We start from the raw sequence: 18,803 nt of genomic DNA on the forward strand, positions 1-18,803 counted from the left end.
CTGCAGGTTGGCAGGTCCTGTGAGCTCACCTTCCTTAATACGTTCTGAGGAATCGCCATTTAACAACAGTGGACCTGATGCTGAATTACTGTTGCCTTATCTAAGAAAAAGTGGGCGACTACATATAAATCAGTATGTGGTGATCGCCTTGCATGTGCTTGCCGCGGTGTTACTTTCAACATGGAGTGACTGGCAAGCTCTTTGCTGCCGGTCGGATTACAACGCGACGCCCCACGTACCACCACCTATCAACACATGGAGTAAACACGCCATTTACGCGTCTGTTTTAAAACAAGGACGCGCAGTTGTGCCTACTTCCTGCTTTGCTACTGTTCGGACGCTTTTGCCTACTGCTCCGCACTTTGCTCTATTGCTTTCGTTATTATTACATTTTATCACCTAATTTTAACTTCAGTGAATCAGCACAGTGCTCAGAACGCTTGGATTACTATAAAAAAGCAGAATTAGTTTCATTCCTTCAGAATTCACTGAAGCTTACATTCCGGCGGAAGAGAAAACATTCACAAGGATAAGAGAAAATGCGTCCTTTTGATTCTACTTGCTGTACTAACTGCCAAAAACTTTTACAAAGGATTACAGTTCTTGAAACAAAGCTAATGGTAGGATCAAACCAGACGGAACCCACAACAGAGTTTCATCATGGACAAATACAGCGCACAGCCGGTGAGTGTCATGAATTTAATGCTCCTCAACAGAACAGACCTAGTGCAGAGAAACAAGCCGATCGACCTACAAACCGTTGGTACAAAGAGGGGGCAAAACCCAAAAATAGAGGCATTAGAATCTCTCAGGCAAAAATAGTTTCATCTACACCATACACAGCTACAAGGATTACAAACACTGGTCGTCTTCCACAACCTATTCATCTTAAGAACAGATTTGAAGTATTATTGAATGAGGAATGCTCAAATTTGTTAAATGTGGATGAACACAGACAGCCAGGAGCTCACTCTGATACTAACAGGCGCTCAAGGTCAAGCAGACAGCGGCACTCAGCTCAGAGCGCAGCCGAGGTCAAAACATTGATAGTTGGGGACTCTACGATCAGAGATATCAGCTCGAAAGATACAACTACATGCTGCCTTCCACAAGCAACAACCTCTGACGTAAACAGAGAAATTCAAAGCATTTTGATGAAACATAAGACTGCAAATCGACTCATCATTCATGTGGGGAAGAATGATATCCATAAAGAGCAGTCAGAACAGCTTAAGAAGGATTTCAATGAACTTTTTGAAACACTCAAAAGACTGAAAGTACAAACATTCATCAGTGGACCACTTCCAGCTAGAGGAAGTAACAGGTTCTCACGGTTGCTTGGGCTTAACTCATGGCTGCAAAAAACCTGTAATATAAAAGGAGTGAACTTCATAGACAACTTTAATCTTTTCTGGAATCAGAGGCCACTGTTTCAACAAAATGGCCATCTTCCAAACAAACTGGGTTCAAGAGTGCTAAAGGACAATATCCTTTTCTCCCTTCATCATCCTTCTGCCAATCCAATCAACCAGAATGGCACACACTCACCTGGACACAGTTTGAATGACCACAGGACTTCACTTCAGGACTTGAATGGACATGCGGCTGACACATCTCACAAAGACAATGATAACACTATGCAGCCAAAACAACTTCTGCTCACGGACACAACTTCAGCTGAGCCCTGCCCACTGAGCTCACCAGAGTCAGACTGTGACATATTAGAAATGTCACAAGATTCAGCTCCCAAGGACAGCATATTACAGCCTCGAATAACAACAGATTCAGCACCCAAGAATGACCAGGGAAGCCAGGACAGCATATTACAGCCTCCAATAACAACAGATTCAGCACCCAAGAATGACCAGGGAAGCCAGGACATCATATTACAGCCTCCAATAACAACAGATTCAGCACCCAAGAATGACCAGGGAAGCCAGGACAGTACATTACAGCCACCAGTAACAACAGATTCAGCACCCAAGAATGACCAGGGAAGCCAGGACAGCATATTACAGCCACCAGTAACAACAGATTCAGCACCCAAACACGACCAGGAAAGCCAAGACAGCATATTACAGCCTCCATTAACACCACAGCCACTCTCACCGCTATCACTATCTCCTACATCCCCATTGATGTGTTTCTCAGAGAAAATGGAAAAACTAGTGTATGCTGGAACCCAATTCGCTGGAAGCCCCCAGATATCAACCAGAAAAACATCACTACCACCAAAGTCTATGGGCGCAGCTCGCCCTCTCCCCCCTCCCCCTCTTCCTCCTCCTCGAGCATTAAGGCCCCTTCCACAACGCCAGGGCCCACAACTTCCACCGTCTGCTCGAGGTGTTACAAAATCAAACGATACCAGCTCCAAGTGATTTGTGCCGGGTCCCCGCTGTGATAACAGTAACTTTCTCAAATGTTTACAGAACAAGCGGGAACCCAGTGTTCCTGTATCATCTGTTCATTCACATGTTAGAAAGTCTAAGGCCTTTAAAAGCCGTAAAGCAAACCCATCTAATCTGGTGCCTATCACACGACAAACTAAGATTGTGGACACAAAAAGCAAGACTGTTAAGTTAGCACTTTTAAACATCCGCTCACTTAAAAATAAATCACTTCTAGTCAATGACTTTATAAGCACATACAACCTGGACTTTATATTTCTAAATGAAACTTGGCTAGAAGCCAGCTGCAGTGCAACAATCCTCAATGAAACATCTCCTCCGAACTTTACCTTTATGAGTGTCTCCAGAGCTGGAAGGAGAGGTGGGGGTGTAGCTGCTCTTTTTAAAGATGTCTATCAATGTAAGCAAATATCATTTGGTAATTACCCGTCTTTCGAATATCTGGGTATTGTGTTAAAAGGTGCTCCACGGATTTTACTTATCACTATTTACAGGCCTCCAAAATACTCTTCAGCCTTTGCTGAAGACATGACAGAACTGTTATCAATAATTTCCTCAGAGCTTGACAGTTTCACTATTGCTGGAGATTTTAACATTCACATAGATAATGCAGAAAATAATATGGCAAAAGAAATCAATACTGTTTTAAAAACTTTTGATCTGATTCAACATGTACATGGGCCCACACACAATCGTGGACACACTCTAGATTTACTTATCAGTAAGGGTCTAAACATTTCATTGAATGATATTAAGGATGTCGCACTCTCTGATCATTACTGTATTTTCTTTGATTTATTGATCTCTCCTGCCATTGAAGTTAGATCTGTGTCTGTCAAGAAGAGATGCCTAAATGAGAACACTAGTGTACTATTTATGAAGGCCATATCCCTAAGACCGAGCATATCTGCTGACTCGGTTGATTCTCTCCTTGATTCTTTTAACTCGAAGGTTAAAAATGTAATTGATGATATTGCTCCTGTGAAAGTCAGGAAGAATGGTAAACAAAAAGCACCATGGAGAAACTCAACAGCAGTGCAAATTATGAAAAGACAATGCAGAAAATCAGAGCGCATGTGGCGAAAGACAAAACTTGTAATCCACTATAACATCTATAGAGACACCATTCGTGCTTTCAATATGGAACTAGGCAAAGCTAGACAGACTTTCTTCTCCAATATCATAAACAGAAACCTAAATAATACTCGAAATCTCTTCGCTACTGTCGACAGACTAACAAATCCCCCAAGCCAGATTCCCAGTGAAATGCTCTCCGACAGCAAGTGTAGTGAGTTTGCTACCTTTTTCTCTGAGAAAATCAATAATATTAGAAAGGTGATCAGCACATCCTTGAGTTGCGCTGGGGTCAGTCAGATCAGACTACAACCTGAGAAAGTAGTTACTATGTCTGACTTTGAAGAAATTGATGGCAAAATTCTGAAAGAAACCGTTCAGCACCTTAAAACATCAACCTGCGCCCTTGACACACTTCCCACATCTTTTTTTAAAAGTGTGTTAGACTGTTTAGAAGCAGATCTCCTAGAAGTGGTAAATGCCTCACTTTTCTATGGAAGTTTTCCAAACTCCCTTAAAACTGCTGTTGTCAAACCCCTCCTGAAAAAGGGCAATCTGGATAAGACTATATTAAGCAACTATAGACCGATCTCAAATCTTCCTTTCACAGGCACAATCATTGAAAAAGTTGTCTTCAACCAGCTGAACAAATTCTTAAACTCAAATGGATACTTTGATAATTTTCAATCTGGCTTCCGATCGCATCACAGCACAGAGACGGCGCTCATTATGATAATAAACGATATTCGCTTAAATACAGATTCAGGCAAATTATCAGTGCTGGTGCTGCTCGACCTCAGTGCTGCATTTGACACTGTCGATCACAAAATACTTCTAGACAGGCTGGAAAACTGGGTGGGGTTTTCTGGGACAGTTCTAAAATGGTTCAGGTCATACTTAGATGGGAGAGGTTATTATGTGAGTATAGGTGACCATAAGTCTGAGTGGACGCCCATGACATGCGGAGTCCCTCAAGGCTCAATTCTTGCGCCACTCCTGTTCAACCTGTACATGCTCCCAATGAGCCAAATAATGAGAAAGAACCAAATTGCTTACCACAGCTATGCAGACGACACACAGCTCTACTTAGCCCTATCGCCTAATGATTACAGCCCCATTGACTCTCTGCTTCAATGCATTGATGAAGTCAACAGCTGGATGTGCCAAAACTTTCTACAGTTAAACAAAGACAAAACTGAAATCATTGTGTTTGGAAACAAAGATGAAGTTCTCAAGGTGAACGCATACCTTCACTCTAGGGGTCAAACAACTAAAAATCAGGTCAAGAATCTTGGTGTGTCTTTAGAGTCAGACCTTAGTTTCAGTAGTCATGTCAAAGCAATAACTAAATCAGCATACTATCATCTGAAAAATATTGCAAGAATTAGATGCTTTGTTTCCAGTCAAGACTTAGAAAAACTAGTGCATGCTTTCATCACCAGCAGGGTGGATTATTGTAATGGACTCCTCACTGGCCTTCCCAAAAAGACCATAAGACAGTTGCAGCTCATACAGAACGCTGCAGCCAGGATTCTGAGCAGAACCAGAAAATATGATCATATCACACCAGTACTCAGGTCATTACACTGGCTGCCAGTTACTTATAGGATTGATTTTAAAGTATTATTACTAGTATATAAATCATTTAATGGCCTAGGACCTCAATACATTGCAGATATGCTCACGGAATACAAACCCAACAGATTACTCAGATCATTAGGATCACATCAGCTAGAAGTTCCAAGAGTTCACTCTAAGCAAGGAGAGTCTGCTTTTAGCTATTATGCCAGCCGCAGCTGGAACCAGCTTCCAGAGGAGATCAGATGTGCTCCTACATTAGTCACATTCAAATCCAGACTCAAAACACTTCTGTTTAACTTTGCATTTAATGAATGAGCACTGTGTCACTGTTTGTCCGACTGTTTATACTGTGTCTTATTTTAGTCTTTATTCTAAACTGTTTTAATTATTTTTAGTTCTTTCTCATTTCTTTATTTTAAACTGTTCTTTATTCTAAACTGTTTTAATTATTTTTAGTTCTTTCTTGTTTCTTTATTTTAAACTGTTCTGATTATTTTTAATAGTATGTAAAGCACTTTGAATTACCATTGTGTATGAAATGTGCTATATAAATAAACTTGCCTTGCCTTGCCTTTATCGATCAACTCCCGTTTTGATAAGCGCCGCCGAGGATCAGCTGTTTTAACCTTGCTGTGCACTTTACTCTTACTGTGCGGGGATATACATCTAAACCCCGGACCTGGCGGCGGGGAAGAACTAAGGGGAGCAAATGGCGTTTCACCCATGTGTGGATCTGCAGTCACGAACACAGTGAGTTACTTCTACGAGCACACACTAATAAACGGACAAAATCGCTTGCCATCAACACTGTGCACGGCGGAGGATAGATCAGGAACTTCGCAGGTTTCTCCTGCGATAAAGTTAGATGCGCCCTCCCCAGACGGTACTGAGACCTTGCGTAAAAAGAACTTGTCGGGTGCTTTGGCACAGACACCACGCACAGATACATTTTTCTGGATACTGGGGTAAACAAACGAAATGGCGCTGTGGAGAAAGTTGGAGCGGCATGTGATTCGGTGCACTCGTCTCATCTATCCATGTGTCTATCCATGTCTCAAATGCTGTCACCAAACAACAGAGATACAGACTATTTCAGACTGTTAATCATGCCAAAGTACTCTGGGACCGAAAGGTTAAACCTAAAGGTGTATTTGGGGGACACCTAAATATAAGAAGCGCTGTATCGAAATCTGAACAACTTGAACAGTTGCTAACACATTCCAACCTTGACTTTTTGTGTCTTTCTGAGACTTGGCTAAAACCCACCACTTCAAATAGTGCTGTTTATATTCCAGGCTATAACATCTACAGGCGTGACCGTGGTCATGGCAAAGGGGGCGGAGTAATGATTTATGTCAAGGACACTTTTCAATGTGTACAAATGGAATCAGTGGGAGATGTTTTGGAATGTGTAGGGATAAAAGTTAGGCTGTCTCCGGAAATGTCATTTGCTGTTCTTGCTTTGTATAGGCCTCCGACATCAACTAATGTATTTTTTGATCATCTAACTGACATTCTTAAAAAATGCGATGCGAAAGAAATACTTCTCATGGGGGATTTTAATATAAATTGGATCGATAAAAATGGTAGAAAAAAACTAAAGGAGATTACTCAAATTTAATTTAACACAAATGATTGAAAAAGCAACTCGGATTACTAAGACATCTCAAACACTTATTGATTTAGTTTTTACTAACAAAGCTGACCGTATCTGTAAAGTTTATAATTTAATAACAGGTCTTTCTGATCATAATTTAACATTGGTTGCAAGGAAACTGTCAAAAGCGCGCTACCGAAATTTAAATAAGGTTGATATTAATGAATCTGTACTCTATATCCCCAGGAAAGATATTGAGAAGCTTGATAATGAAATAAGAAAGGTAAATTGGTTCGAAATGGTAAATAATAAAGAAAGTAATACAGCTTCTAATGAGTTTATAAAGATGTTTCAACAGCTTGTTTTTAAATATTCTAAAGAAAAAAAGGTAAAGCCTAAAGGCAAAATCCCTCCACCTTGGTTAAATGATAATCTATGGAAATTGATGAGAACTCGAGATTCAGCATTAAAAAAGTCCCATAAAACGGGACTCACAACTGATCGCCTGATCTATAAGAGACTTCGAAATAAAGTCACTCAACAGCTAAGACAAGCAAAAGCAATGTTTTTTCTGAATATAATTAAACAAGCAAAGGGCAATTCTAAACAACTTTGGCAAATTATAGACAAATTAACTGGAAAGACGCAAACTAAGAGTGGAATAATAGAGCTGAAAATAAATGACGAAAACCATAAGGATGGTCTAACAGTTTCAAACTATTTTAATAATTATTTTATTGATTCAGTGAATGAAATTATCCAACACGCCCCTGGATTGCTTCATCCTTGTTTATCACCTCAGCCCTCCATTTATGATTATGAGGTTCTGTCTTTTAAACACATTGATTCTAAAACAGATAAAATAATACAATCCTTATCTAACTCAAAAGCTAAAGATTTCTGGGGACTTGATAGCTCTCTCATTAAAAAACATAGGGAGATTTTAACACCAGCTATCACATATATTGTGAATAAATCTATTGATGAGAGTACCTTCCCCAGTGTCTTTAAAACAGCGGTTATAACCCCAATTTATAAATCTGGAAGCAAAAATGAAATAAGCAACTACAGGCCTATTAGTATATTGCCTGTAGCATCTAAAATTCTTGAGAAAGCTATTGTAGAGCAGTTAACTGATCACTTAGATTGTAATAATTTGTTGCACTCCATGCAGTTCGGTTTTAGACGTAACCATTCCACCGACGCAGCCTGCTGCTATCTGACAGAAAACAAAGGCCAACTTAGACAGAGGGGGCACGGTGGGTGCCGTGTTTTTGGACTTGCGAAAAGCCTTCGACACGGTAAACCACCGTGTCCTCCTGTCTAAGCTCTCTAAGTATAATCTGTCCATGGAGACACTGGATTGGATACAATCATATCTCTCAAATCGGATGCAATGTGTGAGGGTAAAAAATGTATTGTCCTCCTTGAAGCCCGGCACAACTGGGGTCCCGCAAGGATCAATTCTGGGACCCTTGTTGTTCAGTATTTACATCAATGATCTCCCGGCTGTGTGCAAGGGTGTAGACATCATCATGTACGCAGATGATGCCGTCATCTACGTACATGGGAGGGATATTGAGCAAGTAGCCTTTAAATTGTCCTCAGCCATGGACAAAATAAGTATTTGGCTTAAATCTTCTTGCTTAACACTAAATATTGAAAAAACTGTTGGAATGTATTTCGCTAAGTCCAATAAAGTTAAAGATATGCCTAACATCTATGTTAATGGACAAAAAATTAACATCGTGACAGAGATCAAATATCTAGGTGTCCATTTGGACCAAACTCTAAGGCTACGTTCACACTGCAGGCTGAAACGACCCAATTCCGATTTTTTTGCCCCTATGCGACCTGTATCTGATCTTTTCATGACAGTCTGAACGACGTAGGATCCGATCTTTTCAAATGCGACCCAGGCCACTTGGGTATGTGGTCCCAAATCCGATACATATCCGATCTTTTGAAATGCGACTTCAGTCTGAACGGCCAGGTCGCATGTATCCGACCCGCACGTCATTGATACGCGAATAACGCCATAATTCTGCATTGAAGTAGTCGTCGGTTTGAAAACAAACTGCATATTCGTCGAGCTGAGGTAAATCTGCCGAACGGGTCGACCTCGACGAGCCCGTTAATTAAAAAAAAAAAAAAAAAGCCCACGGCCAATATACGTTATGTTAACTTTATTTGTGCTGAATCTGATATTATTAGATAGGTCAGCGGCTGCTGTCTGACTCTTGTGTAACGGTCGCTGCGTGCGCTCGTGTGTGTGTGTGAGAGTGAGAGAATCACAGTTAGGTTTAGCTACTTCCGCAAACAACAAGTGACGTCGTTGACCGTTGAGTACTCTTCTGCGCATGCGGGTCACTTCTGGGTCATTTCACGTTCACACAGGAGATCACAAAAGGTCGCATTTAATTGGAAATGTGAACGGCCTTGCAAAAAAATCGATTTTTTTCAAAAAATCGGAATTGAGCATTAAGCCCTGCAGTGTGAACGTAGCCTAAGTTTTAAAAAACATATTAAAAGAATGTACAACTCTATTAAATATAATATCTCCATCTTTAGACACATTAGGAATAGTTTGACAACTGAAGCATCTTTCATGTATTTTAATGCTATGATCTCACCACACATCACCTACACAACGAGACTACACTTAAACCGCTCAGATCGGTCTATAATCAGGCCTTAAAGGTGCTTGACAGAAAAGCCCCTCGTTATCATCACTGTAATATTCTCAGTAAATATAAATTAAGTTTTGATTCTCTAATTCGATATACAAATTTAAGAACTGTTTTCAAAATTGTTAATAATATTGCTCCACCCTCAATGAAAGAAGTCATAAAACTTTACTCTGAACAAACGAACCGAACATCCCGCTCCACTGCTCACAGAAATTGTGCTATCCCGAAAAGATCCTCCGCCTTTGCACAGACAGCCTTCTCATATAAAACCATTGAACAATGGAATCAACTCCCAGATAGTCTGAAATTATCTGTGGATCTGAATAATTTCTCTCGAAACTTAAAGAATCACATCCTTGATAACCAGCTGTGTCAGCATCAGCTCAATTAAAGTCTACAAATGTAATATTGAAGTAAATGTTTTTGACTATGTTGTATATATTTTAGGATGTTATGGTTTTTTTGATTCGTTTCTTATTTAATGTTTTAATATTGTGCACCTGCCCGGGGACTGCAGATGGAAAATAGCTTTTGCTAACTCTGGTACAAAACATCTTTTCGAAAGATTAATGTATTTTGTATATTGTCCCTGACAAATAAACTAATAAAATAAAATAAATTTACTGCTTCATTACTCCCCGCCCCTGCTCTATCTGTGTGTGTGTAATTATATATATATATATATATATATATATATATATATATATATATATATATATATATATATATATATATATATATATGGGTGGTTGACATATTTGGCTAAAAAAATTTTTTTTTTTTAAATCTCAAATGTAAGTCATGGAACTCATTGGGTTATATTCTACCAACTCTTATATTTCCAAATATATATGTGGTCTTGAAGATTTTGTTCTAAAATTTACATTTATTCACTAGTTTACTGTCTTAGTGACTAAAAATGTCATATGGTGTGACTTGAATGTTATTGTGTATTAAATTAAAAAGGGGTATAATGTGATAATGTAAGTAAATTTATCCTGATTCTTTATCATTACTATATAAAAGTATAGCAATTCTTATGTGCAAATATGTTACATTTTGCATTATTTTACTTTATCATCACTCATAGACAGACGTTTACTTGTAATCTTTCAATATACTTCAAATTAATTTGGGAATACCTTGCTATAAAAGTACCAAAATGCTTGTAACCTTTGCTGGCACTATTCCCCATCTGTCACATTGATGATTTTATGATTAATAACCAAAAAGCCTTAATATCTTTCAAAATTCTGAATGTCACACCAAATGACATGGTGTCACGCCATATGATGTCACACCACACAACAATCTGTATGCAAAAATCTGTATTCGCTGCATTTAACAAACAACCCAACTTAGTTTGACAAGTGAATCATTGTTTCAGTTACAGCAAAAATCACAAAATTGTTTAAAACAGTGAGTTCTGCTCAAAGTAGCAAAGAATCATGTTTATAACACATGCATTAATCCACTTACTGTATTCATTTGATGTTGCACTTTTTATTTTAATCTGCTGCATATTAACTACATGAATTACAATAATCTTTATAGTAAATCATTGAACATTTTTTTTATTTAATGCATAAATTCATTTCAAAATGAGGATGAGTAAAACAATGACCGAACAGCAAGCTGATGTATCATTTCGTTGTTTTTATTCACATTATCTCGCCATCTACTGAAATCTACCTCAAACTGAAAAAATAAATAAATAAATAAATAAAGGGAAACATTTGAGTGACAAAATGCTGTAGTTTAACATGGATCCAGCTTGAAAATGGGATAGTAGGGATTCACCAAATTGAGTTGGTGTATAGATATTAAATGTGTACATAATATAGTATCAAAATGTGTTAAAAGGTCAAAATATTTAATAAACTTAACTATTAGTTATAAAATATGTATCTAAGAACATTATTTACGTATTTAAATGCAATTCATATCATATAGTGTGACAAAATAATCATATGGTGTGACAAGAAAACCCTGTCACACCTTATGATTTTGTGTCACACCATATGAGGTTTTATGTACTTAGCATGACATTAAGCAATGTGCTTTTATGCTAACATGCTAAAACCATGCTAACTACAATATGACAATATAGTTTTGAAGGTAATTTTGACTGAAAAGTAATTTCATTTGGGCATTTTTGTGTAAAATGCGTCACACCAAAAGACAGCGCAAAAGGGAACTGAAGCAGGAGTGCCGGATATACTTGATTTTTTTTAAACCATGAAGAGAGAACTCTAATTGTAACTTTCATTGTCCTTCTGAGGTGTTGTTCTTCCTCCTGAAAGAAGGAGGACCCCCACACCCCAAAGATCTCCAAACAATTGCCCTTTTAAAAAAGGGAATATGGCGTCACACCTAATGATATCCATTTCCGGGACAAAACGTTTTAGTTAAGGGCTGATTCAAAATATTATGCCTGAACTTTTAGTCAAGCAGACTCACAAGTAGACATCTGGGATATCAATATATGATTTAATAAACAGAAAATGAAGTCATTTTCTTGTTTTTATTCAAAATCAAAATTTGTGAAATGTGCTTGGGACAGTCACGTCATATGAGTTTATTCTGGTTTGGCTGAAAATTGTGAAAAAATGGAAGATTAAACCCATGAATGCTCTGTATGTCCATATAAAACAGCACTTTCTGAACAATATCATCACAGTTTTTGATATATTTTTCTATAATTTACTTAACATTGACACATTTGACCAAAAAAAGGCCATGTAATGTCAACCACCCATATATATATATATATATATATATATATATATATATATATATATATATATATATATATATATGATTAATTTTTAAAAATGTCCTGGGCCAAACGTCCGACCAAATGTAGGCGATCTCTAAGTAGGAGCACATGCTGCACTACATTTTTGGAAAAGCCTTTGTGGTCTTCCCACCCCTCTCTCAACAGATCGAGGATGCCGCGAGGCTGTCGGCCATACAAGAGCTCGAAGGGGAAGAACCCTGTCAAACTCTGCAGCACCTCTCTCACTGCAAAAAGGAGGTAGGGGAGAAGTGATGCCCAATGTTTCTGCTCCTGATTCACAAATCGTCTCAGCATCGCCTTCAGGGTCTGATTAAAACGTTCCACCAAACCGTCCATCTGTGGATGATAAACAGACTTCCTGATGGGACGTATTTTTTATATTTTGTACACTTGCTGTAACGTATTAGACAGGAAGTTAGTTCCGTGATCAGTCAAGATCTCCTTGGGGATCCCTACTCTAGCCATAATCTGCACTAGCTCTTTGGCTATCACAGCGGCACTAGTGGACCTCAATGGAACTGCCTCCGGGTATCATGTTGTGTAATCTACCACCACTAATATATATGCGTATACCCGGAGTCAGAAGGTAGCAGAGGGCCGACTATGTCCATTGCAATGCGATCAAAAGGAGTGCAATGCGATCAAAAGGAGGCGCACTCGACCCGGCGCTACTCGCTGGCAGTCTGGGCATGTGGCTACATATTTCAACACATCCTTATGAAGTCCTACCCAATAAAATTGAGCCAATATTCACTCCCTTGTCTTGTCAGCTCCGAGGTGCCCCGCAAAAGGGATATCATGCGCCAGCCTCATGACCTCCAGTCGACAAGACGGGGGAACCAATAATTGTGGTACAGGCTGTCCTGTGCCTGTAGCAAGGTTTACCCTATACAGTAATTGCCCCTTGATAATGAAATGTGGAAATACTAACGCCCCAGCGCCTTCAACAACCTTACCTTCAATGGACCGGACCTGTCCCCAAGCGTGCACTAGTGAGGGGTCATTATTTTGGCCCCACACTATGTCCGCGCTTGAATGCCACATGTCCGGTATATTGAGAGGGGTGGGAGTAACATCTGCCCTTGATGGCCCAGTAACCTCGCCCTCTCGGTCACACTGCGTTCCGACCCCCTTTGACTGGCGTTTGTTACCATTGTAGCAGGCTCCCACAAGGCCCCAGCCTTGTCTCATTAACGCTCCCTCCCATTTCCGCATCCTTCTCTCTTTATTTGTTTTTCTCGGGCGGAACAGAGGAGAAAACATTTCCGTTTGAAAGGGAAACACATTACCAATCATTTCCGCTTCGTCTTTCTCTGCCACGTTTACGTGTGCTGTCAGGACTGCCATTAATTTCACCAATTCTCTATAGTTCGGCCAGTCTCGACCCAGAATAATGGGGTATGGTAACCTTTCCACCACCCCCAATATCAGGTGACGTTTTATCGGACTGACCGATAAGTATGCTTTGACTGTGGGGTATGTTGCCGTGTCTCCATGTATACAGGAGATAGCAACCTGACCTTGTGGCTGCCACAACACACCGCCCAAAAGAGATGCTCTAATTAAGGTCTGCCCACACCCTGTGTCCACTAATGCATGGGTTTTCACATTACCCAAAAGTACATTAATCATACATTTTCCCCATGCTTACCCGCTTCTGATGCCAGATTGCATGCGGCCACGTCACACTCCATCGCAGATGCACATGACTTGGTCTGATGACCTGGCTGGTGGCACCTAAAACAGGTAGAGGGAAAGGAGGGCACAGCTGTTAGATACCTGTCCCGCTGCTGGCATGGCAACGGGGCGGGGGCAGCACTACCCCAGCTGGGGGCCGACCTGGGTCTCCATGGAGGGGAGGCAAGGTTGCCCATTGGGGCCGGTGGTCTGGGAGGTCGTTGACCCGGTCCCGGTACAATTTTTAGGTGGGCTTGCGTGACGACGACGGGGATGGGGGTGTTAATAAGACGTGCGCGAAATGTGATTGGAAATATTTCGTGGGGATATCGCGGTGAAATGTGATTGTTGTCCATCATTCTGCGCAATTGTTGAAAAAGAAAAACGTCACGTCGCAACATTTGAAATATTTGCGTTTTAAACTATGAAGGCGAGCACTTTAAGCAAGAGTTATGTCGGTGGAGAAGTAGCCTACTATCAAATCCCATTAAATTTTTCACTAGAAAGTGAAACTAAAAACTGACCGATGAGAGCTGAATCTACTTAACATGTGCTGATAACGGATAGGCCTAACCTTAATTTATTTTCTTAATATTTCTCTTGTGGCCCATGGTGTAAAAAAATAGAATTATTTCGTGTTAAACAGGTTGTTTTTTAAATGGGGACTAATACAACATCTTCATCGCTGCGCGTCGGTTATGCAGTGATGCGCTATGAGATTATTGCGGGGCTAATTAATTGTAATATTGATTTGATAATAAAAGTAGCCTAATAATTGTAACATACCTTATGTTTGATTGTGTATATGCACATTAATTCTGGATGTGCTGGCGCTCGTTCTATGTTTGCAATGCATTTTAACCTCGGGGCTAGTAGATAGGCAATTAATGCATTGCGTACTTGGGGTGTCACGGTCTTCGGATTTTCCTCACATGTGTGTGAAAAGACGTTTAATAGCCTAAAGTAAAGAACAGTTCAGGCAGTTCTCGTTTATTGTTATCTTATTCATAAAGTTTTTAGGCGAACCCTGCACGAACGCTCAGTCACATAATCATCATTCAGATCACCGCAAGGGGGGCTTGAGATCATCTTAGGGGGGGCTAAGCCCCCCCAAGCCCCCCCTTGACCACTCGCGTAGCTACGGGTGGGCCTGGGTGGGCCTGGGCCCACCCACCTATCAGTCAGGCCCATCCAGTCAGTGGCCTCACAAGGTAGCCTAGGAAATTATGTTGCGATTATCACAATACCTGACCTATAAAAATAAATCTTAATGTTTCTTGATTCTTGTTTGGTTGTCACGGTGATGAGGAAATGCCCGCGTAGCGCATTTCAGTCAGATTGCGAACAGCCCATCCCCCCTTCACAACGACAAGCACATTTCACAGAAGGACACTGAAGTTTAGCTAAGTTATGTTAAACTAAAATGAAAGAGAGCAACTAGTTCGTGTCAAAAAGACAACGGCCGCCGCAGGAGGAAGATAATGCAGATGTTCAGGAAAATTGACTGAATCGTTGGACTATAACAAAATCATTGCAGTGTTCAACTCAAGGGGGTAACGTTAGCACACCGGACGCGTCGCGTCTAGGACAACTCTCACCTGAAAATCCGATAACGTCAGCAATTTTCATTCAAGCAGGTCATTTCTGTAAATCATTATAAAACTAAATGTATATTGCAGCCCAGGGTGAAGTCAGTATATGCATTAACTACAATTTGAGACAAATAAATGTAAATTTAATATAAAACTATGTAAATGGCGCTCTGTGGCGCGGCAGGATTGAACAAGGTCCTGAGCCATTGGTGGGCCCCGCGGACAGACGCCGCCGATGTGTGTACACCTATTTTTTGTGTACACTCATAGAGAATAATGTGTTCGAATTTAAAAGACGTGGCGCTGCGCGTCCGGTGTGCGACCTCCTAAGCCCCGTCGTCTCCTGTTATAAGCTAGTCATCAAAAGTAAGCCAATCTACGTTTACTATGTAGTTGCCTAGTAAATGTTGTTTATTTAACGTGGTTTATGTGGCCGCTGAGCCAGACTATGACCAAGCATTGTTTTTACACACTGTCCACTACTGTCCTGCTGATTTGACGATGGTGTTGTTTTGCATCTGTCAGATGCGCGTGTGTGTGTGGTGTGGCCTGGCCGCGCGCAGTGAAATGCTGTTCTTATCGTTATGTTCTTTCTTAACACTGCTTATGATGACATACGCTTGTGCTCTGATTAAACTGGTGTATTCAAGCAGGTGTAGTTGTGTTGGCCTATTTATTTTGATAACAGATGCATTTTAGGCTGTGCCCACCTGATTTTCTCTGGGCCCACCCACATTGTGTTTCCTGGCTACGCTACTGCCCTTGACGCCGGGCCTGCTGCTCCAGGGTGTCGGGGTTGTCGCACCGTACCCATCCTTGGGTCTCAGCGCCAACCACATGGCAGAACTGCTCAATCACAATGGCCTCTCCCATCTGTGCGGGATTGAGCTGGTGCACCATGTGATCACAAGAGTTTTTGCGCGACCACCCAGGGGGGTGTACTCGGGGACCTCTTATAAGCCCTGAACCTCACACGGTGAGTTTCCTTCGGAATGTTAAGATGGCGGAGAATGGCCAGCTTTACCAGATTGTATTTAGCGGCGTCGTCATCAGCCATTGCCTGGTATGCTGCCTGTGCCTCACCAATCAGGCAGGGTCCCAATTGGCTCGCCCAGAACTCTCGGGTCTATGACGCGGTGGTAGCCATCCGCTCAAACGCCACCAAGTATGCTTCCGGGTCATCCTCCACCGTCATCTTCTGTGTCCTCGCCTTCGGGGCCATCATTGTAGGTCCCGCTGATACTCTGGGCGGCATCCCTAGCCCGACCCTTTCAATAAGCGCGGTGTACCTCTCCTCTCTCTAGTCCATCTCCCTTCTGACAACCACGTGTGACAAAGTGGTAAGTGGATAGAGGTGAGTGCAGTGCAGATACAAATCACACAGACAATTACTAACAGGTGCAAGGGGTGTTTATTGATGAAATTCAATGTCCAGAACCGTAAAATGCAATAATCCTGTAAATAATAGTGTTGGAAGTGACTACAGTGGCATGTATCACTTCGGTTTAATTGTATGATCCCACGGGTTTGACCCGCAACCAAACCAAAGTCCAGTCCTATCACCCACACAAAACACCCACACAAAACACAGTTCCAATAATGCGTGATTTAAGTGCTTGTGGTGAAAAGACAGTACGTTAGTGCAAACAGCGAAGTGCTGGTGTCCGGATTTGTTGCTGGCCCTCGGCTGCAGCTCCGGGTGATGTTAGTAGTCTTTAACGACACAAATAAAGTTACAAGACAAACTATAAAAGCAACACTCACAGTTTGTTCACTCTTTCGGGGTTCCTTCTGGTTCTCGCTAACCATTCACAAAGGAAAAGATTACGTCAGCTATGACCCCTATTTATATCCTTGCACATGACCCCTACGTTAACGAGCGCCGTGAGAAACAGGGCACCCTTAAAGGAGGTGAACACAAGTCTCTCTCGGCGGTGAGCTGGGCGACCACTCATGATCGCCCCCCAGCCGTGAGGGAAGCAACGGTCGTTAGCATACGCGACGACAAGGAGCTCCCAGCACGGGTTAATGTCTCTAGGCTGGAGTATGGACTCAATGACCTCGGTCGAGAGACCTGATACAATGAGCTGGGCCCCCTCAGGAGCCAAGCCCACAGTCAACTCCGGACAGGGGTGAAGAGGCTCGGGTACCACCACCGCAGGGAGGACCCAATGAGATCTATTTGGCAGTAGCTTTCACGCTGCCAGAAAAATCTACTAAGGGGACCAGTCTCTCGAGACTGGCCTCTGGTCAGATACACCCCTGCCTTTCGCCGAGCAATCACTCATGATCGCCCCCCAATCTGTGAGGGAAGCGTCTTGTTGATAGCAAAAGCGTCGACAAGAAGCCCCCAGCACTGGGCCTTGGGCGAGGAACCAAGGTTAGTCCCACATGACTAAGGCACGTAGGCATAACCGCGTGACCTTGATCATGCAAAACGGATTTTCCCCTCGGAGAAAACCCCTTGGGTCCTGAGCCAACACTGCAGGGGTCTCATGTACAGGAGGCCAAAAGTATTACGTTGGGTGCACCTGTCATGAGACCCCACAGTCCGAAACTGTTTCACAGTGAGTGACTGGCCTAGTTTTTCTCTTCTTTTTTCTTTTTTTTTTTTTTAATTTCCATTACCAGAGTCTGCTCGGGGCCCACCACGGTGGGAAGGACTCCCTAAAAATCGAAGCGGACGAGACCTGAATTTTATAGCGTAACCTCTTTTCGATCTTACGCAATACCCACTGAGACACATTGAATTTTTTTTTTATTTTTTTTTTTCACCAGAAAATCTACTAAGGGTACCAGCCTCCCGAGGCTGGCCTCTGGAATGTTTTGAGAAGCAGACACAGCGCCCTGTAACGGTGCACCGGCAGGAAACGACTGGTCTGACCTCTCTAGAGCCCTCCTCGGAGGGGGAAAGCGTCCCTCGGGAAACACTCGCCGGGCCCTTCTACGCCCTGTTTTTGCAGGGTTAGTAGAACAGGCCCCTGAGGGCGCTGGGAGAGACAGGGCACCCTTAAGGGAGGTGAACTCAAGTCTCTCTCAGCGGGGACTTTTTTTTTTTTTTTTTTTTTTTTTTTTTAGCTTAAGTACTCGGCGGCTGGGGCTGCCCTCGCTCAGCAGCCCCAGAGATACGAACTTTGAGGGGAAAATATTTGTTTTATTAGGGAGCATTTAAAAGAAGTTTTTATCTTTTTCTTTCATAGATGTCTGACTCAACCATAAATGTCTTTCTGTGGCCACCAGGGCTCTGGAGAGTAAAATCAGCAGTCTGCCTGAGCTCACTGACCACATCCAATAAATTTTCTCCCCATCACACGCATCTTTTAGCAGGTCGGCTTGATAAGCCTGCATAATAGCCATAGTGCATAAACATGCAGCCGCCTGGCC

The sequence above is a fragment of the Squalius cephalus genome (genome assembly GCF_949319135.1).
Source record: "Squalius cephalus genome assembly, chromosome: 23".
Taxonomy (NCBI): domain Eukaryota; kingdom Metazoa; phylum Chordata; class Actinopteri; order Cypriniformes; family Leuciscidae; genus Squalius; species Squalius cephalus.